Source organism: Tupaia chinensis, unplaced genomic scaffold (genome assembly GCF_000334495.1).
Source record: "Tupaia chinensis unplaced genomic scaffold, TupChi_1.0 Scaffold000081_1, whole genome shotgun sequence".
NCBI classification, from domain to species: domain Eukaryota; kingdom Metazoa; phylum Chordata; class Mammalia; order Scandentia; family Tupaiidae; genus Tupaia; species Tupaia belangeri.
Genome location: NW_006159542.1, coordinates 3,421,748 through 3,430,228, shown reverse-complemented (window position 1 = coordinate 3,430,228; position 8,481 = coordinate 3,421,748).

Here is an 8,481-nt window from a genome sequence, read left to right as displayed (position 1 = left end):
GATGGCCACGCCACAATCCCTTCTCCATTCTCCTCTCAGGATCTTGGGCATGCACAAACACGTGCCCGGTGTGAGTTTCAAGCCACCGGGTCCGGGATGAGAACTGTGGTCAACTACATGGGAGTCCAGCGACATAGCCATTACGCTAATTGCTGGTCCCTATTTATTTATTTTTTAAGAGAGAATTTTTGCTATCTGGTACATGCACTCGCGGGAGACACACACAGACATAGAGACAAAACGAGAGATCACTCCCTGGGGGCATGGCCACTCCACAATTCTTTCTCCTCCATTCTTCTCTTAGGGTCTTGGGCATCCACACACACTTGGAGTGAGTTTTTAAGTTGCTGGATTCAGGACTTGAACTGCGGTTGACTACGTGGGAATCCAGCAATGTAACCATTATGCCATTTGCTGGTCCCATCACTTACTGTTTTTTTAGAGGGAGATTTTTTTCTGTAGAGTACATGCACTCTCCAGAGAGAGAGAGAAACTGAGAAATTATATGCCATGGTGGATGGCCATGCCAGAATCTCATCTCTGTTTTCATCGTGGGATTCTGGGCACACACACTAGTGCCCAGCCTGAGTTTCAGACTGCTGGGTCCAGGACTCAAACATGGTTGTCCATCTGAGAGTCCAGTGCCTTAACCACTATGCAACCGACTGGCTCCAACACTTTTTATGTTATTTGAAACGTTTTTTTTTTTTTAAATATAATTCTCTTAATACTATTTTTTTAAAGAGATTTTTTATTTCATTTTATTTATTCATTCATTTATTTTGACCAGAGAGAGACAGAGAAAGAGAGAAGGAAAGTGACAAAGCAAGTCACCAGGTTCTGAGACTTGAACTGTGGTTGGCCATGTGGGAGTGTCCGGTGCCTTAATCACCACACCACCTGCTGGTCCCAAATTCTTTTAATAATAAAAATTTTCCTCTAAATACTACTTTGGTTGCATCCCAAGATTTTTATTTGTTCTGTTTTTGTTTTTAGTCAGTAACTTAAGTTCCAAGAAAGCAAGAGGAAGGAAATAAAAATTAGTAATTTAAGTGTAAAATTCCTTGAGAGACAAATTGTCAAGGGGCCAAAAACTGGTAAGAGTTGAGAAATGTTCCCTTCTCCGTTTTAAAAGAACTTAAGTTTAATGTGTTTCTTAAATGTTTGGTAGGATTGGTGTAGTTTTTTGTGAGTGCACTTTTTTGTCTATGAATTTTAATTATGAATCCAGTGTTTAAAAACCATATTATGGGGGCCTGCAGGTGTTAGGCTGATTAAGATGTTGGATTCTCATGTGTCCAACTGCAGTTTCAGCCCTGGATCTGGCAGCTTGCTCTCTTGCTTTCTCTCTCTCTCTCTCTGGTTAGCAGACATGCCCTGTAGCACATTTTCAAAAGAATGGTAATGAGAAATAAAATTAAATAATTCTTTTTTTTAATTTTTTTTATTTTATTATTTATTTATTTATTTATTTATTTATTGGGAGAGATTTTCACTGTAGGGCGCGTCTGCTCGCCAGACAGCGACACCGGGTCCGGGACACGAACCGCGGTCGACTACGTGGGAGTCCAGCGACATAGCCATTACGCTAACTGCTGGTTCCCAAATTAAATAATTCTTTAACAACAACAAAACAAATTGTGGGAGCCAGCAGGTGGCATGGTGGTTAAAGTGCTGGATTCTTACATGACCAACCATGGTTCCAGTCCCCAGCCTGGCAGCTCAAAAATCACACTGGACACGTGTGTATGTGTGCCCAAAATCCCAAGGAGGATAATGGAGAAGGGATGGCTGCATGATCATCCCTCCTTAGGGGATGGTTTCCCACTTTCCCTCTCACTATCTCTCCTTGTCACTCTCTAGCAAGCTCACACACCCTATGGCAAAAACTCAGAATAAAAAAGAAACATATTGTACTATTTAAATATCTTATTTTGTTAACAGCAACCAACAAATTTTGATGTGGTAAGTTTAGTTTTCACTCAGTTCAAAATATCTTGTACTCCTTGAGATTTTTCCTTTGGACCCATTGTTGTTTGTTTTGGAGAGGTTTTTGCTATAGGGCATGTGTACTCACCAGAGACAGAGAGACAGAGAGACTGAAAGCGAGAAATCACCCCCCAGGGAGGATGGCCACACCGCAATCCCTTTTCCTCCATTCTCTTCTCCTTTCCTGGGCACGCACACATACGTGCCCAGCGTGAGTTTAAGCTACCTGGCCCGGGACTCCAACTGTGGTTGACTACATGGGAGTCCAGTGCTGTAGCCGTTACGCCATCTGCTGGTCCTCAGCCCCATGATTATTTATAAATGTTTGGTTTAATTATTATTTTTTAATTTTACCAGAGAGATTAGGAGAGGGAAAGTTAGAAAGCAAGTTTGTGGGACCAGCAGTTACCGTAATGGCTATGTTGCTGGACTCCCACGTAGTTGACCGCGGTTCGCATCTCGGACCCGGTGGCTTAAAACTCATGCCAGGAACGTGTGCGTGTGTGCCCAAGATCCTGAGAGGAGAATGGAGGAGAAGGGATTGCCGTGTGGCCATCCCCCCTGGGGGGTGATTTCTTGCTTTCTGTCTGTCTGTCTGGCGAGCGCATGCGCCCTATAGCGAAAACCTCTCCAAAAAAGAAAAGAGAAAGCAAGTTTGCTAGGTCCTGAACTTGAACCACCATCAGCTATGTGGGAGTCCATTGCAGCAACTACGCCACCTGCCGGCCCCTCCATATGTCTTTTTGTTACAGATGCTTTGTTTTGTGTTTTTAGTTTGTATACGGAGTGTACTTGCCAGAGAGAGGGAGAGAGGAAAGTGTGAAGAAACCACCACCTTAGGTGGTCACTACCCATGATCCTGGCTGGCTGGAAGGCTGGGAAGAGGCTCACAGTATGGCATGGCCGTATTTAGGGTATCTGTCTGTCTGTATCTCTCATGAAATAAATAAATGAAGTAAACTTTAAAAAAGTTTTAAGTAGGGGGCCAGCAGGTAGCATAGTAGTTACATCGCTGGACTCCCATATAGTTTGAGCATGGTTTGAGTCCTGGACCTGGTGACTTAAAACTCAAAACGGGCACGTATGTGCCCAGAATCCCAAGAGGAGTATGGAGGAAAAGGGATTGAGGTGTGGCCATTCTCCCTTGGGGGTGATTTCTTGCTTTCTGTCTCTTCGGTGAGTGTACATGCCTTATAGCAAAAATCTTTCTCTCAAAAGAGTTTTAAACAGTCCAGCAGATAGAGTTGAGGTTAGAGTGTCTGGATGCCACATTGCTAACTGTGTGGTTTGAGACTTGGCTCCAGTGGCTTGAAAAACATGCTGGAAGTGTGTGCATGTGTGCCCCAAATCCCAAGAGAAGAGAGGAGAAAGGATTGCAGTGGGACTGTACCCTGGGTGGGAGGGTGATATCTCACTATCCTCCTCCCCCACTGTTCGTAGTCTATGGTCAACACATGTGTCCTATGGCAAATATTAAAAAAAAAAAAAAGTTCTAAACATAAACTATTATATAAATATTATAGTATATCACATATATACTATGTTTTAGTATATAGTATTATTATAGTATTACTATAGTATTATAGTATTATGTATAATACTATATTATAGTAGGTTCTGTGGAGTAGGATATAATAGTGAATAATCAGGAGATCATAATGGGCAAGTATATATATTAATGACAAGACTCTACAGAATATCACTTTAATTTGTGTTAATGAAAAACTTAGAGCTTAACATACATGAGGTTTTTATTCTGGGAAGTATTCACAGAGTCACTGGACTGCTAGAAGTTTTCCTTGGCTCAAGGTAGGACGTAGGTAGTATTTAGTGTTTCTTCACTGTTTAAGATTCTGTTAATTAAAAAAAAAAAAATTATTTTGTTTTCAAAGACAGGATCCCTTTATATCCTGATTTTCCTGCTTCTGCCTCCTTAGTAGCCGAGGCTTCAGATGTGTGCCACTCTGCCTAGCTTTTTTTTTTTGGAGAGGTTTTTGCTATAGGATGTATGCTCTCGCCAGAAAGACAGAGAAACAGAGACAAAGCGAGTAATCACCCTCCCAGGGGGGGTGACCACACTGCAGTCCCTTCTCCTCCATTCTCCTCTTGGGATCTTGGGCACACATGCACTTGCGCCCTGCGTGAGTTTTAAGCCACCGGGTCCAGGACTCAAACAGCAGTCGACTACGTTGGGAGTGGGAGTCCAGCGACATAGACATAGCTGTTACACCAACTTCTGGTCTCAGCTCTGCCTAGCTTTTAAGGTAGGCTGGAAATTGAATATGGGCCTTCCATGTAGCCTCTGCTTGCTGAGTAGACATGTTTACCAGCGTGTGCTATTGCACATGGACTTGTGAAGTTTTTTGATAGCCTCTTTTTTGTAGTCATACTGTATATTTTATATAGTCAAAGTCTTAAACATATATATTCTATATTATATGTATATAATGTATATATGTAATTATAAATATAAATAAAGGTTTTAGCTATAGAGGGTACATGTGATTGCCAGAGAAGAGAGGTAAAGTGAGAAATTATCCCCCAGGAGTGATGGCCACCCTGCAATCCCTTCTCTATTCTACTCTCCGGACCCCGGGCATGCACACACATGGCGTGATCCTCAAGTCGCCGGATCCAGGGTTCAAACTGTGGTTAGCCATGCTGGAATCCAGTGACTTTAATCCACTACACTACCTGCTGGCCTTAAAACATATGATATCTTTTTTATTTTATTGTTTATTTTTTGGAGAGTATTTTTGCTGTAGGGCACGTGCGCTTGCTAGGAAGACAGAGAGAAAGAGGAACAGAAAATAAGAAATCACCTCCCAGGGTTGATGGCCATGCCACAGTCCCTTTTCCTCCATTCTTCTCTTGGGATCTTGGACACGCGCACACACGTGCCCAGCGTGAGTTTAAGCCACAGGGTCCAGGACTGGAACCACAGTCAACTACACAGGAGTCCAGCGACATAGCCATTACACCAACTGCTGGTCCCAACATATGGTATCTTTTTTTTTTTTTTAAGAGGTTTTTGCTATAGGGCACGAGCACTCGCCAGACAGACAGAGACAGAGAGACAGAAAGCAAGAAATCACCCCCCAGGGGAGATGGCCACACCGTAATCCCTTCTCCTCCATTCTCCTCTTGGGATCTTGGGCATGCACGCACATGCGCCTGGTGTGTTTTAAGCCACTGGGTGCGGGACGCGAACCACGGTCGACTACGTGGGAGTCCAGTGACATAGCCATTACGCTAACTACTGGTCCCAACATATGATATCTTGTTCTTGAGTTTCATATACATTTTTTATGTGCATGATCTGAAGTTTAACTATGAGATAATGGTTGATTTTTCTCCGTTGTGTGGCTTGCCTTTTATCATGTTAGTACTCTGATTTTAATGCTAAATAAAACTAATTCCCATCAAATTTGATAATGAACCTCTTTATTTGTGCTACTTACAGTATTCCATTGCTTTGTTGGCCTTGTATATTTAATTATTCTGAAGTAGAGGAGAGCTTCAATAACTGATGCTTAATGCAGTGAAGCTGATTGGTGTGTGATGACTTTGCCAGAGAGGAAGTCCAGAGAACAACTGCTGGACTTAGGTACCTTTTCTGTGTTTCTAAGGAGACAGTTATTTGTTGCTCCTCCTACCTAGCGATGTCTTCAGTATCTGGCTTGTTAAGGCTTCCTTTGTAAATAATTAGTTTACCTGTTACACAGACGTTTTCCCCTTCTCTTTTTAATAGCTTCCTTCTCTTGGTATTCTACAATCATTCATCGATCCAACTTTTGTTCATTTTTTTCTTAAAGTTAATTTCTTCCTTGTATGAGCGAGATGGAGAATGAGAGATCTAGAGACAGAGACAGCACTCTCAACTGGTTCTTGACACTATGGTCCACACCCTGCCTCAGACATCTATGGACTGTGGACATGTGTTTGCCAGCATATTCAGGGAGGTCTCCAAATGTGAATCCAGAATCTTCCATGTGGGTCAGCCTTGTAGAGCTTTGTGTTTTATTATGGTGCCACTGTCTAAACCCTCTTTTTTTTTTTTTTTGGAGAGGTTTTCGCTATAGGGCGCGTGCGCTCGCCAGATAGACAGAGACAGAGAGACAGAAAGTGAGAAATCACCCCCCAGGGAGGATGGCCACATTGTAATCCCTTCTCCTCCATTTTCCTCCTGGGATGTTGGGCACGCACGCACATGCACCCAGCGTGGTTCCTGAGTCTGGAACTTAAATCACGGTCAACCACATGGGAGTCTAGGGACATAGCCACAACGCAAACTGCTGGTCCCAATACTCCTATTTTTTAAAAAGTTATTTCATTTTATTGTTATTAATTTTAATTTGATCTAGGGCACATGTGAGTGAGAGGAAGTTCATCACCTTATCCACTAAGCCACCTGCTGATTTCAACCCCTTTATGCCTTCATTCTATCTGATTATCTTCCATTCTACCCTGAAACTATAATCTCTCTTTTTTTTTGGAGAGGTTTTCGCTATAGGGCGCGTGCGCTCGCCAGACAGAGAGAGACATAGAGACATAGAGACAGAAAGCGAGAAATCACCCCCTAGAGGGGATGGTCACACCGCAATCCCTTCTCCTCCATTCTCCTCTCGGGATCTTAGGCACGCACACACTCGCGCCCGACATGAGTTCCAACCCCATCCTCGCCCGACATGAGTTTAAGCCACTGGGTCTGGGACGTGAACTGCGTCGACTACGTGGGAGTCCAGCAACATAGCCATTACGCTAACTGCTGGTTCCCTACCGTGAAACTATAATCTCTTATAGTATGAAACTACAATCTCTTATAGTAGGCAAAGTATACTGGAGAAACACTCAGTTTTACCTAGGTCTGCGTCGTTTTTTTCTTTTTTATTATGGAAAATTGCTTTGCAGGTATGTAGGATGTAAATAAGTTTATTTTTTACTTTGTAGAAATTTATTTTTTTGGAGAGTTTTTTTTTTTGCTATAGGGTGTGTGTGCTCGCCAGACAGACAGAGACATAGAGACAGAAAGTGAGAAATCACCCCCCGGGGGGGTGGCCATGCCACAATCCCTTCTCTTCCGTTCTCCTCTAGGGATCTTGGGCACGCACGCACACGCGCCTGGTGTGAGTTTAAGCCACCAGGTCTGGGACGCGAACCGCGGTCGACCACATGGGAGTCCAGCGACATAGCCATTACGCTAACTGCTGGTCCCATACTTTGTAGAAATTTTTAATTTTGTGCTGAAGTAGTCTGTAATTACATGCAATGATATGTTTTCAGAAGGAAGAATTTATGTCTAGGAAAGAAATGGTTTGATTTTTTAAATGGAGTGCTTAAAGTAATACAGAACTGTTTTCCTCATCTTTTACAAAGTTTTACATAGTAATATGACTGGGAATTTAAGCTTTCATATTATCAAAAAAGTCATTGTTTTCTTTCATTTGAAAATGATTTCTTGGGGAAAAGGCTTGGCCAATAAATCGTAGTTATCAGAATAATTTTTCATGACTAAAAATGTGAGTTCCTTTTGTTCTTTGTCTTTTGTTTACCACATTCTGAAGTTATTAGGGGGAATAATGAAAGTTTTTTCAAGTATCATAATTATTTGAGATATGTCTTATTTATATGATGAGTGGTATAACCCACATAAAACAATGTTCAGATATGAAACTTAAAGATGTTATTTTAAAGTTGTCTTCATTGTTTCTCTCTCACCAGAGAGATCATCCCACCCACAGTCCCCAACCCCTTGAATGGCCATGCCAAGATCCATTCTCATAAGATTTTGGGCACCCACACACATGTGCTGGCATTGCTTTCGAGTGGTCAGGTCCAAGACTCAAACCACACAGTTGGCCACGTGGGATCTAGCTGCCTTAACCCACTCCATGGCACCTGCTGGCCCTATCCTTGTTTTTTAAATAGGGGATTACATATAGCTCTTTAGGGACCAGCAGTTGGTATAATGGCTATGTCACTGGACTCCCAAGTAGTCAACCGTGGTTTGAGTCCTGGACCCGGTGGCTTAAAACTCATGGTGGGTGCGTTTGCGTGCATGCCCAAGGTCCGAAGAGGAGAATGGAGGAGAAGGGATTGCGGTGTGGCCATCCCCTCTGGGGCTGTGTGTGTGATTTCTTGCTTTTTGTCTCTCTTCTGGCGAGCGCATGCACCCTATAGCAAAAACCTCTTCTCCCCAAAAAAACCTATATAGGTATTCCAACACTTCATATGATGGGCTAGGATTTCCTTTATGGTGCCATTATTTTAGTTTTTGTTTTAAGAATTTTGTCTTAGGGCACATGAGCTAGCCAGAGAGAGAGACAGTAAGAGGAGGAGGGAGAAATCACCACCCAGAGGGGATGGCCATGTTGTAGGCCCTTATCCTCCTTTCTCCTTCTGGGGATTTTGAGCATGCACATGGAAGTGCATGTGCCCGGTGTGATTTTCAAGCCACCAGATTCTGTACTCCCGCTGCCATTGGCTGGTTGG